The following is a 14503-nucleotide window of genomic DNA, read 5'->3' on the forward strand; positions in this document are numbered from 1 at the left end:
TCCCTCCTCGGCTGCTGCTACCAGTTGCAGAACCTGACGGCAGCCCTTTCCTGTCATTACACGGCGGCTGGTCACGGGGCCGTCTGCAGCTGCCCCCTTTCTCGGCTTATATGCAAATAAAGGAAGAGCTTGGGGTGACGCGAGGCTTGGGCGGGGGAGGCGACGTGAGGCGGGACCCGCTGGGGCTTCGCGGCAGCACCGAGGAGGGTGAGGAGAGAAGCAGCAGCTGCCGGCTTTAGTGCGTGAGGCGACCTGGAGAGGGAAGGAGCTGGTGCTGTCCACCGGGCTGCTGGTGCTGAATCTGGGATTCCGGATCTGTCCTGTTGGCTTCGACTGCGCCGGGAGGCTTCCCCTCCCCCTTTTCGTCCACCCCACAGAAGCAACTTGGCAAAGGAGCTTATCGGATGTCAAGGAGATTCTCTGGTCCCTCATGCCCTACTAAACGTGGAAATTTCTTCGGAGTTTATCCTGGACTCTTGGGTTCCTTTCAACCTGCTACCTTTGCAACATTTTACATTTCAATATTTTTATTTGCTGGTCTTAAACAGACATTGACAAGAATTAAGTGCAATCTTTCCACAAGAAGAAAAACAAAAGGGACAGAACGGTTTTCCCCCTTCCTTCGTGGACTTTAGTGACTTCAGTCAGGTAAGGAAGAAACTGGACTTGAAATGCATTTCTCCTTTCTGATTCAAAATATTATTTCAGGTGAAGGGAGCAAAGTTTGGAGAAAACACAATCAAAAAGAGAAAGTTATGAGCTGGTTAATCCTCTGATTGATCCAAGGCAACCCAGGGGATGAGAAATTATTTCAGCAATTTTGAAGGAGAATAACAAACATTTGTAAACAAGAGATGAATTTACGTTGAAGTGAGAGCCCTAGTGAAGTGGGAGAGGGTCACTCAGTGGCAAAGGTTTTCCCACATACAATCCTTTAGATGCGACCTGGGGCTTTTAAAAATGTTATTTAATTGTATACAAATGGATGGGAGCAAGGCTGCAACTAGGGTCTGTGTCACCTGGGGCAAATATGGATTCTGCACCCATTTTGGCGCCCCCCTCAGTGCTCATTTTGGCACCTCCCAGCATGGCACCCAGGGCACATGCCCCACTTCCCCCCCCCCCCAGTTGCAGCCCTGGATGGGAGGATCAAGAGGTCTGGATTAATTCATTTATGGATTTTAATTAAAAGATCTCTTCCAAATTTCAGTGAAAACATTTGGGATGAATGCATTTCTATTTTCATGGGGTGGGGGCGGGGAAGGAGTATATAAAATCAATTGGGGAAGCAGTGAGCAAAGCAGGAATTAAAAATGGTTTGTAAAATAAATGCCTGATTTGCCCCCCTCTTTATGTGTATATCTTGGTATGACAGAAACATATGAAGAGTGAGGTTCTTACGGTTTTGAACCTTAGAGGTTTTGAACAACATACTGATTATTGTTATTTTTATATAGTAAATAATGATATTTCAATACATGACTCACAGAACTGCATTTTATTAAGGGCTTACCCTACAGTCCTCAAGGTCAGCCCTAAGGACTGAAAGTTCTGACTTGTTTGTTCTGCAATATTGATTGGTCAGTGTCAGGCCTTCCATCAGGCTAGAAGATGATGCATATATGAAGTCCCAATTCTGTAACAGAGTTAGTAAGCTAACTGAGGAGAACTGGAAACAGAGGCAGCTGAAACATCTCATAAACAGTTTTTTTCATTCAGAGCTTTGTTCCCAAAGAAAGCTAGTTTCTGTGACTTTCCAGACTTCTTTCTGCACATAACAGAAGCTGGAGTATTTTATATATGATTTTAATGTTTTCCCAAAAGTGAAGATTTTATAGCTGGTGGGAAGGCGGATGACTAAATTCAACAGAAAAGCAAATTAACTTCCTAGCCAGTATTGCATCACACTGTAGATTATTTGATAATCTTTCCCCATACACACATGATACTAAAACACTTTGCATATTCCCCTCTGCATAATTCAGTTTTGTTTTGTTTTGTTTTGAAACAAACAAATAAACATTTGGGTTGGGAAAAATGGAAAAAAAAAATCAGTTGCAATGTTTTCCAAAGCAACTTGAGATTTTTTGCTTTGTTTGTTTGTTTTACTTTAATGTTCTGTATTAAAGTTGAAATATCTGCTAGTACCAAACATCTGCTAAAATAATAGTTTCAAGGTTGACAGCAATTCTGAAACAGCAGGAAGTAAGATTAACAGCTGCTTAATTCAGTGAAGAAAAGTTTTGATGATAAATCCTTAACTCAAGGACTTATGTTAATACTGAAGTTTCAGCTTGAAAAAGAAAAATGCTTATTAGCTCCTTCTCCAATAGCAGTTTTCTCCTTTCTGTATGATATATACAAATACATATATGCAGTTTTAAAATGGATTCTTATTCAGTCCTGAAAAAAAAGGCTTATTTCCAAGTTTCTATAACTTTCCAGGTGAAAAATTAAAACAGCAGTCTTGAAGTATCCCTTTTCTTCATTTGCTTATGAGAGAGGAATATGAATGCTGGGATGTTGGTTTTCAGCAATGGAAAGAAAACTACCATTAGTTTACACACACACAAACACACACACACAAACACACACACACACAAACACACTAGGTGTCTTGCAGTGCCAGTATAGACATGTAGAGGGCCCAAGCTTATAAGCATTTTTTTTTCAGTGATTATTACTCTCATGCAGATTTAATGTTCTGCCACTATAGGTCAAAATATGCACATTGTTCTTGAATATGTCTTTTAATTTATATGTTTATAAGTTCCATAAAACATTCTATGACCTAGAAAGTTACAGGTGTCAGAGTAAGAATTTATAGCATAATCCTATATGTAACTGCTCAGAAATTAGTCCAGCTAAGTTCGGTGAAGCTTTTTCCTGTGAAAGGGAGCATAGGCTGTAATATTACTGTCTCTGGAAGAAGGAAAATAGAAGAAGTTTGTTCTTTGCCTTCTGCTATTAGTTTATCCATAAGACAAAATGGTTGCCCAGTACAGTCTAATTAATCAGGTAGCTGGAATGGAAATGTGTAGCTAGAGTGTATTTTCCTACTTTCTAGCTGTAACCTTCTTAGACTTGCTGGCTACCTTATCAACACAATGCAGCTAGAAATGTATGAAGAAAAAGCTCCAGAAATTATTTTGAAAGGTACAGATTTGAACAACTATAGCACCTTCCTACCCTGAGTATTGAAGGTTTTCTGTTGATCTACATTCATCACTGTTGAATCTAGTATTAAAGCAATCTGTGAATTTAGTTCTGAAATAATTTCCTTTGTTTCCACTTGCAAAGATTGCCCAAGGACTGTTAAAAAGTAACCTCTACTGTAATAAACTACTACTTCAAGTGCTAAGAATAATACACTGAAAAATCTGCTATCCTTTTATAGTGCAACATTATCCTGCATAACTGGGACTCTGACCAGCTATGATTTTTAATTTAAATAAATGTGTTCTAAGAAACGTTTTCCTAGAAGGAACTAGGGGAAAAAAAGGCTAAGCCAAGTTTTCTCACATTTGAAAGTAATACTGTTATTGTAGAACAAATACTGAAATCTATTTTCAACAGGGAATTATAATTAATTCTATAACTTGTGAAAGTAAGTTTGATTTGTATGCCATCAACTATTTAGAATGGTACCTCTGTCAATAAGAAGCACATTATATGTAAACTGTCTTAAGGCATTTGCCTGAACTCATGAGGACTTGTATTGTGTAGGGATCTGGATCTGTTTTTCCATTTACCTGTCATTATGAACTCCTTTTTGTTGAGCAACAAATAAAGAAAAGAAGGAAGGAAGGAAGGAAGGAAGGAAGGAAGGAAGGAAGGAAGGAAGGAAGGAAGGAAGGTAAAGCTCATGACTGGAGACCCTGCTTTAATAGGGACTGTTCTGCTCACATCCACATGAACGAATTCAACACATATTTTCATTCATTGACCTGAAATTGAGTGAGGCAAGCTCATGGATTCAGGCAAATCATTAAATATTTCTAACCCTCTTTCAGTTATTTCAGTTATTCCTACAATTTCAGAAGTACGTTTTGGAGCTACTGAGATGTTATGAGTTGATGAATTCTTGTCTTGTATATACAGTAGCTTCATATCAATTGTCTCAAAATTGCTAAGGCCAATAACAAACCATAAGGTGATTTTGTGGGCTGAATTATGATTGGTTCTCATTGTATAAACTTGTTATTTGGGTCAAGTTATTATTTTGTTTCTTTTAACATTATATTTATATTACACTCTTACTCTAGAATGGCAAATATGATTACAGCCTTTGCTATTCCATTAACTCAACCATCCAGTGAGGCAGATTAGACTAAAAGAATATGGTGTTGTTCAATGTCATTCAGTGAACTTAAATGTCTGAATTTTACTCTCCTTGGTCATTAAAGAATCACTAAAGCAGACTAATTTATTTAAAAATTTAATTCTCTTATATAGGTATTCTACAATGAATATTTAGGAAAAAAATTCTAACCTACAATTTGATATAACTAGCAATTTTGTTTAATTAATAGCTAATCCTTATCTCAATGGCCAATACAGTATGAGTAATCCTAGCAGCTAGGGCTGTACCACACATAATAGTCTAAAATCTGACTGAATAAATTAATTCAGTCAAACATCAGATTCAAGTACAGCTATACATAATATTGTTTTAATATTAAGAACCAATTGTTCTCTTGGAATTCCAAGTTATAAAAAGCCATACTGTAGTACCCAAACAAAAATGCTGAAAATAAGCCTTATATTCATAACTATAAAAAGAGGCATTCAGAAGTGATGCCAAGAGAGAATAGTAGAATATCTGGCCTGCCTTTCTTATAATTTTGAAAAATAAATTATTGTTGGCCTGTTAGAGAAATTCAAGAGCTGTTCCTTATTGCTAGTCATTATATCAATCTAAATACTTTACTTGATCACTGCAATTGTAATGCTATCTGAGTAGATAGATCATTACAGAAATAACACCAAATACAAATGGTATTTTACCTTACACATCTCAAATATGTAGTCAGTTTAGTCTAGTGGTTAGACTTCAGACTAGAATCTAGGAGACTGTGATTTCTAATCCCACCTTAGTCATGAAAGCCAGCTCGGTGACTTTGGGCCAGTCACTCTCTCTCAGTCCAATTCACCTTGCAGGGTTGTTGTTGTGGGGAAAATAGGAGGAAGAAGAAGTATTCGGTATGTTCACCACTTTGAGTTATTAATAAAAATAATAAAGGTGGGATAAAAAATCTGAAAAAAAGTCTTCCTTTTCAATGGTTAGTCACAGCTGCCAGTTATCAAATCTTTATCTCCAAAATAATCAATTGTTTTCAATAGGAGTAAATATCAGCTTTGGAGGGAATTTCCACTTCAGAAATAGGATGGATAGAATGATTATTAACCATTGTTCACCCAGCCTATAGTTGTAATATAAATATTCTATACTACAGCTAATTGTTGGTTGTAAAACAGAAAAAGAAATAAGGGGCCTGCCTCACCTTGGGGAGCAGAATGTTCCAAAGGGTGAGCACTACTGCAGAGAAGGCTCCCCTCCTGGACCCTGCCAAGTGAAACTCCCTTGCCAATGGGATCTATAGCATGCCCTCTCTGCAGGACTGTGTGGGATGGGTTGATGTTATGGGAATGAGACAGTCCCTCAGGACCTCAGCCTGGTCCCATGCTATGAAGGGCTTTCAAGGTCATAACCAACACCTTGAATTAGACCCAGAAGCAAACTGGCACCCAGTGCAGCTTGTGCAGCAGTGATGTCACCTGTGCTGATCTTGGGGCACTCATCACTGCCCACGCAGCCACATTCTGGACCAGTTGAAGCTTCCAGATAGTCCCATGGCATGAGTGACTGTCCGGAGGGCATCGTGACCCAGGAAAGGGCGTAACTGGCGCACAACATGAAGTTGTGCAAAGGACTCCTGGCCATGACTGCCCCCTGCTCTTCAAGCAGGAGTCGTGAGTCTAGGAGGACCCCCAAGTTCTGCACCAGTTCTGAATGGGACAGTGCCACCCCATACAGAACTAAAGATGACAATTTCCTGGATACCGAGGAGCCATCAACCTATCCCTACATGATGCAGACATAGAATTCCTATGCATCCAAGCTTTCCAATTTACTTCAATGGAATAAGCATAGTGGCTACAGAGAGATACAGTATCCTTGTCAGAATGAGCTGTCCTCTCTCCTGAAGTTAATGAAGAACTGCTTATAAGTGGCTAATTTTATCAAATTTATTGTCTGGATTTATGTATGGCCTTCTTTCTCAATATAAGTCTTTACGATTGGGTTGTCCTGAGTACAAAAAGAGCCAGCTGAGTACAAAATGATATGCTTACCTTAGGAATTGTAATCAATGGATTGTGTTTCACAGAAAAGTTAAAGATAAGAAAGTATTTATGTATGAATTAGTCCTAACTTGATATCAAGCCACATATGAGTTTTGATGGGATCATAAATGGGCTAACAGAAAGTTTGTCTGATTCCTATGACGATAATCAGATCTGTGTTGGAAAACCCTTGTCTGTTCTTGTCAGGACCTTGCAGTCAGTCAAGTTACCAAAGAGTTGAAAGTGGGAAGATTGAAACACACAGATACGCACACACACAAACATTGTGCAAATTAAATAAAAGGGTTTTAGCTTTGTGAAACAGTAGTGGGTGGGTGGTTGTGCATGAAGCTTCTACTTCATTTAGTTCTCATCATCATTCAGCATATTGTGGTGTTTTGAAAATATTGTTTGGCATCTCTTTATCTATTCTAAAATGTCAGCTAGATAATGGCATGCCTAGGCTTGCAATTTAATGACCTACTCTGACTTGACAAGAGAAAAACATGAAGGCAGAATTCCTTGCAAAAGCAAAGCTAAACTAAATTAAACATGAAGTTGATGGACTTGTAAATCAGTCATCCTTTACTATCCCTTCTGAAGGGACCTCAAACAGCTTGGCAGAAAAGTGCTACTTTCATTGAGCTATCTTACAAAAATGGAACTGGATATTTTTTGCTGCCCCTGAATAAGAGTTATACTATTAATCTTGCAAGGTATGGGTCCAAAGATGCTACCACATTATTTTCATTTTTCTTCCCATTTCAAAATTCATTCCCCACTCCCCTAAATTTTGTCTCATATTGCAAAAGATACTTAACTCACTAAAACCAGAATGCTTTTTACACAGAGAATGTACATTTTGTGCAACATGTAATTAATTATGAGAGTTCACTGTTATTTGATTCCATGGAAAATAACTCTTTAGCAGAACTGAAAAACAAAGGTGTGGTATAATTTTTTAAAACAAAGTTCTAAAAAAAGAAAAATGATAGAAATAATAATTCGCCTAGATTATATGGACACACCTATTCCTCCTATCCAAACACTCACATTTCACACTAGATACAGAAACTCCTATGAAATGGAAGAATTACAAAAGATAATGGACCTTTTTATTCTATGAAGTGGAAAAAAAATCGAGTGGTTTTGAGTATTTTATGCATCATTTCACTTCAGGCAATCATGTTTTTTTAGAACAGCAAAAGGTTCTGCATAAAGAGGAAAAAATTCTGTGTCTGGCTGAGGTTTAGAAAATCTTAAAGCAAAATAAAGTTACCAATGAAACTATAAATTATCATGATTCCATATGTTTATACAGTATGTCCACTGTTTTTCTATCCTACTTTGTCTGAATCAGTGTGATGTACCAGATACTGAGCCAGACTGAATTTATCATTAAATGTAATGGTCAAAAATATTTTATGTCTCGAATATTTTATAATTTAATGCAATGTATAATGGTGTCTCTGTGTGTGTGCCCAGAGGGAGGTGGATAGAGAGCTGATTATCTATTTTAAAAATAATTCTTCATGGGGATGCACATTCCAATTACACATTAAATAGAAAAATAGATAGATGCAAATGAGGTTTACTACAGTTCTTTTAAGGGCATGTTCTTCTAAAGCTATATATAACTGAAGCTTTTATGGATAGTGATAGATATGGGAGATGGGAGATGAATACTACCACAGAAATGAGAGAAATAATTTATCTTCAAGCAGTTGCAACTTCTCCACAATGTATTCCAAAGGATAAGAACACTAGGTATATATGGAAATAAGTAATTTTATCCTTCCTCTCCTAAAAAAAAGGCAAATGTTCTTTAAGAAATGAAAAATGGTTATCTTTCTTTTAGAGTATTGATTTTTCATTTTATTTTATTTATGCACTCCTCCCTTTGTTATTCATTTTTCAGACATATTTCAGTAATGAGTAACCTATTACTTAATTTTAATTTTTGAGTGCCTTACTTAAAAGACAGTTTCCAACGAATCTCTGTGGAATAGATCCTAGTAGACTTTGTGTTCTTATGAAAGATGATGCAATATTAACCCAAGAGATCAAAGTCAGTCAAAACAAAGATAACTCTGGGAGGAATAAGATACAATGATTCTTTTTGAACTTGAAGACACTTGCAGCCTTTTGTGGCAACCCTATGTGATTAGGTGTTCTAAATCTTTCCCAGATGGAAGTAGACTGGATATAAATGATGTATTCAAAAACAGCCCCAAAATGAGGCCTTATTTCCTAAATCCTTTCTATTTTAATCACTCAGAATGAGTATCTGACATAAGATCGACTTCCTAGAGCAAGAGTAAAATCTTAGAGCCTCAGACAAGATTCATCTGCAATCAGTAATACAGTAGAAGCCCCCAAAATGTGCAATATACCATTTCTTCCCTTAGTTTTTGGTGCTTTCCAACGCATCCAGAAGTTGCTTCTTGCACTGCTTCTGATTTTTCTATATTGTCAGGAAATTTGGTACTTTCACCTTGGCTCCCCAGCTTTGATTTTTGAATGTTTGAGCAAACTTCTATGCCAGAAGCAAGGGTAAAGAAACTTAATTACAGAAATGTTCTCTTAGAAATACTATGTAATAATGGAGAGTACTTTTTTATTTCTGTCTTCCAAAATAATTATATTCAGTTTTTATGATTTTATCACTGCTATTACAAATGGCAGAATGATTTTCAGCTATAGAGGCTTTAAACCCAACTGTAAAACAAATATAATTGCTTAAATGTGAAAAACATGTTTTCCCTGTTCTGATATCCCTATACATAAAATCCATTGCCAGACCTTCTTTTAATATATCAAGCAGTTCACAACGTATCAAGATATATCAAGTAATGTAACATTGCAGCCTCTTAAGGGAAAAAAAAAAAAGACTTTACGAAGATACTATGCTGTTCCAAAATATTAATCTTTAGAGACTTGGTTTTCCTTTGCTCTTCTAATCCATTAGCACTACATTAAAGTTCTTGATCAGTTCAACTCAGTAAGTGCTAATGTGCTGGTTGAAATCAAAGGGTATGTTTATAGTTCTCTTCTTGCTGATTCCAATAAAAAAAAAATGTGTATGTTTTTGTACTGCTAGTTTTGATAGTCAGTTTATGCTTAATTTAAGTGACATCTTTTGTGTAATTTCTTTCTTTACTTGAGACATTTAAGATCAGAGTAATGTAGCACTTAACATTTAATCCTTATATTAAACTATATAGTGCCTGGACTGATGAGACTGTCTCCAATGATTTTGTTGTTTACTAGGTTTTCAGGTCCCCAGGTGCAAACCAGAATGTTATTCAAATAAATATTATTATGAAGCAGAAATAATGAAATGACTTGCATTTTCATGATCCTTGGCTTTCAATGGGAAGTGAGATATTACAGCTACTGTACCTTACAGCATTCATTTAAAATACGAACTGAATACTTTATCCACTGGAATTAAAAAGTAACATCCCCATAGGCCAAGTAACTCATGTATTAATATATTTGTGCCCTTTATATATTTTTATTTCTTCTTTTGGTATTACCTAGTGCAACATGCTCATAGCTAATAAATTTCCTTTGCATAAAAGACATATTTACAACTCTTTTTAAAAAGGAATGCACACAGAAAGAGACAGAGAGGGGGGCACAGCATGATAGCTTCCCTTTTGTTCATATTGTCAACCTTTGAAAAATTGTAGCTCTATTTAGTTTTAATCATTGGTTTAGTGAAGGATATTGACAATATACAAGTGCTATGCAAACTGAGCATCAGCGTTACTCATTCAGTTTCTTGCTTATTGGCTCCAGTACTGTTTCTACAAATAGATTTTATACTCAGGAGAATTTAAAAACTAGTTTTGTGTATCTAACTGGGTTTCTGGTACACAGAAAGTGGGCTGCATAATTTTAGTATATATTCCTAGAAAAGCATGTTTCTAGTCCATTTAGATGTAATATCTCACCCAGAAATTTCACTTTTGTTTCAGTTCAGTAAAAGAGACAGAGACAGCTTCACATACCCATCTTTCTGCACAGAGAAATATTCTCCTCAAAGGAAATTGCAATGATGGGGACCAATAGCATGAGAAATTGCTTCAGACCTCATATGGGAACAAACACAGCACCTCTCTCCTATTCATTAAATCAGTCCCTCTTTTTTTTTTTTTTCCAAGTGTCAGCACCTGACCATTCGAGCACTCACACAATCACAGTCAGGAGGCTGGGATTCCTTTAACTGTTTTAATGAAGCATAATGAACGGTACTGAAGGCAAGCTGTGAATAAAGATTACCCGCTCAAACCTAACTTAAGAACTACATTCTCTTAGTTATTCCCCTTTCCCATGAAACCATGTCATCCCCCCTCCCATCCAGATGTATTCCTGGCATATCTCAACCCCGTGTCCTTGATGTCCTCCATAGCCATAATAAACCATTTCACACTCCAACTTCACACCCCCTCCCATCTGGTGACACGGATTCCATTCCTTAGAGAAGGAAATGATGGTAGATGCCCCAATAAGGGTTTCTGTGAAACCTTTGATTGGGGGGATCTGACACCAAGCTTTAGGGAAAAAAATGTCACTGCTTTAAGAATCATTTTGACTTTTATGATTCAGCTTCTTAAAGGAACACCTTCCTTCTGGCCTGTACAGAATAACAGAGAGATGTTGTGTTTGCAGAAGGCCTGAATCACTCCTCCCAAATAATTTTTGATGCATGTAAAACCCTACAATTAACTTCTCATCTTCGAATTAAAGAGTGTATGTGTTATTTTACCAACACTCTCAGCATAATTGTATAGAATCAGGAAGGAAGGAAGGAAGGAAGGAAGGAAGGAAGGAAGGAAGGAAGGAAGGAAGGAAGGAAGGAAGGAAGGAAGGAAGGAAGGGTATTGTCATGAGTACTGATGGCGAGCTGGAAGGGGCCTCTATCCAGGGGGGAAAACGCATGCGTAGTACTGAGGAATTAAGCAGCCATTCAAAGAGACACAGATCAGACCCGCCTTAACTTTTGGGGTTTATATGGCTGGTTTTTCCCATGCTTCTTCAGTTTGTTAGGATTCTGTTTATGTAGCAGTAATAAACACTAGACACCTACTCCTCATCTCAGCGTGATTTCTGACTGTTAGGACAGGTATATACTGTATATTAGTAAAATTTAATTTCATTAGATATAAGAAGTACACCAACACTATGCAGTACATTATCATTCTGATATTCTGGTGTCATCCTTGTCCAAACTACTAGTAAAAATGATTGTCCAGTGTAAAAATGTAATAAGAATGCATAACAATTTTATTATTGTCCATGTCTTCACTGCGTCTTCTCATGAGAAATTAAATGTAGGCAATAAAACATAATTAAAAGCTCCAAAAGTACCGTTTTTACAACTCTGCATTTGTGAGATTTAAATGTAATATTAAGATGAGTAAAACTTGAAGCAGTAAAAATGTAAGCTTATAAATCTAGGATTCTAGGCTTGCATTTCTTTTTCTCTGTAAACACAAATAAGAGCTATGGCTGGGTTCCAAAATGCTACTTAAAGCATGCTGTGAAATTTTAAACATTTTTCCTCTTTTAACAGCACGCCTTTATGTTGTATCATATATTGCTTTTCAAAGTTCTCTCAATTTCAAAAGCAATTTGCAATGTAGCTGAGGGAGGATGCTCTTCAAAAACATGTATACCCAAAGGCCCCTAGAGAGTGCAGGATTAGTCATATTGTTATTTGGTTTCAGCCTACAAAGGAAAATAAACTAGTATAAAAAGAGAAGTCAGTTAACTGAGTTAACTTTCTTTGAAGACTTTGTTTTAAAGGTCTTTATGAAAACTTCAAAAGTAAACTTCCTTTTTGATCAGCAAGCACCCAACTGAAATAACCAATTTTTTGAAAAATACAGAAGGAAAAATCAAATTAAATGCTAAAACTGAATATAGATCTTTTAACTGTGGATAGAAGGAGCTAGAAATGACTTCTAAGGGGATATGTTCCATGATGGAAGGCTTCTACATACTAGAAAGATAAGGCTATGACAGCATTTTCACAACAGCCTCTCTGCATATTTTAATGGTTGGACAGATTTGTAATTTACTTATTTCTCAATATATATATATATATATATATATATATATATATATATATATATATATATATATCACTATAATTACCTAGCAGTCTATTGATGGTTGATTATATAAATATAAAATCAAGTAAAACAGGACAATAAACACATTAACCATAAATTATCTCTCTCCCTCCTTCTCTCTTCCATTCTCTGCATTTCTTTCCATTTTATAAAAATGGAAATGTGACATTCTGCATAACTTCAATGCTTCTGGGTTCCATGCAGGCACCATAAGGGTTGAACAAATGTAAGCAGGAGTGTTGGTGGGGGAACCATCGTGGAAGATTGGAAAAATGGTTAATGTTTGATTATACTTATCATGGTAACCATTTTGCAAGTAGTAAGACTCCCATGGCAACCATTTTATGATAATGCCCACAAAATGCTTTGAAAATTCTAAATGTGGCCACTGCCCCTAAAAGTTTGCATATTATTATCTTATTTATTCAAAGGAAGGAATGATACAGTAAAACATGCTAAATTCCTCTTTTAAAGAATGACTCTAAATCTAAAAGCATTGTTGCTTACAATTTGTCACCCCTTTGAGGTAGGCCAGGTTAGGAATCAGATTTCACAAGATTGACTGAAACACTTCTTTACTGATACAGGCTATAGTAGCAAAGTGTTGAATGGAATCCTGACAGCCTTTTCCCACCCTCTCTCCCTGTTAGGAGAGTTAAGGCAGAGCTAATCTGAATTTCTTTATAATGTTTTATTCTTGCCATGGCATAGTTTCTGCAAGATCATCTCTGTAGTTCTCTTCACAATTAGGGGACCCCTGCTTTCTGATTAGAACCTACTTTATTTCCATGTACAAAACTGTTGGATATCTACTCCTACCAAAGTATCTTTGGAAAGTCTCCACTTATTCTAAACACACATTATCTTCATGGGAACAATTTCCCAATTGTTGTTTGTTAGTTCCATGTATATTTAGGCACCATTAAATATATTTATCTTTGTAGAATATTAAGCTTGTTATCAGTCTTCATTAATACTGCATTTCTATTGTCAACCATATAAGGAATTGTTTGCATATATAAGTATTGAAGCTTTATTGTTTCAAAAGGGTTCTGATTTTTATATTGAAGTCAGAGATCCACAAGGCCATATACCAGCAAAAAAAAAATCCTCTGAAGAATAAAGGGTAAGATATTGGCTTTCTGAATGCAGTGAAAAGAGATTTCGGACCCAAGGAACCACTGTTAAGTTTTGTTTAGTATAACCACTGTTGTCATGAACAGGCCACATTGGGGAACTTCAATGGAAACTAATTCCATGATTCATCTTGTTCTTGGGAAGGAGGTGGCCAGTAGACTGGTAGCATGCATATAGGAAGCAAGCTAGATGGATACTAAAAACGGCAGTGGTCCAACAACACCCCCAGGAGTAGAAAAGGCTGCCCAGGATCTACCCAAGTGTGTTCTCTTAGCAAATGTATCAACAAATGAATCCAACAGGAGAGTTTGAAGATATATATATATTTGGTGTCTTCAGGTCATTGTTGACACCTGGCAACTGCCTGGACAAGTCCCTGCAGTTTTCTTGGAAAGTATTTTTGGAAGTGGCTTGCCATTGCCTGCTTCCTAGGGCTGAGAGAGAGTGAATGGCCCAAGGTCAATCAGCTGGCTTTGTAGCTAAGGTGGGACTAGAACTCATGGTCTCCTGGCTTCCAGTCTGATGCCTTACCACTACACCAAACTGGTTCTCATGCATAAAGTTTTAGGGGAGTAGACTATTACAAAAGTATTTGAAGAATGTAATTGGCTTGATGTGGCTACCTGGAATGGCTACCTTGCTTGTGCCTTTGAACTCTGTTCATATCAGTTATTTCTGTTTTAGGAACACATATGCGTCTGGGTTTTTCTAACTTGTAATTTGTAATCTTTCTAACTTTCTAACTTTTATTTTGAGGTTTTGTTTTGTTTTTTGCTGAAACTACAGTAGATAGGACTAGTAGATGTATACATGCAAATGCCTGTATCTTAAATTCGAAATGTTAGGTTGGATCCAGATATGGAGCAGGAAAACTGCAT

At 36.7% G+C, this 14503-nt stretch overlaps 1 protein-coding gene across 1 annotated transcript in view; it reads left to right on the forward strand.

Moving 5' to 3' along the window:
* The first annotated feature begins 211 nt into the window (after positions 1–211).
* The window catches only part of FSTL5 (follistatin like 5), a 392971-nt gene continuing 378679 nt past the window's right edge, over positions 212–14503 (forward strand). Inside the window, exon 1 of the mRNA XM_063310578.1 lies at positions 212–648. The gene's annotated coding sequence lies outside the window, so the exon portion shown is untranslated. The remainder of the gene's footprint in view (positions 649–14503) is intronic.

Source organism: Candoia aspera, chromosome 8, assembly GCF_035149785.1.
Source record: "Candoia aspera isolate rCanAsp1 chromosome 8, rCanAsp1.hap2, whole genome shotgun sequence".
Classification (NCBI taxonomy): Eukaryota; Metazoa; Chordata; class Lepidosauria; order Squamata; family Boidae; genus Candoia; species Candoia aspera.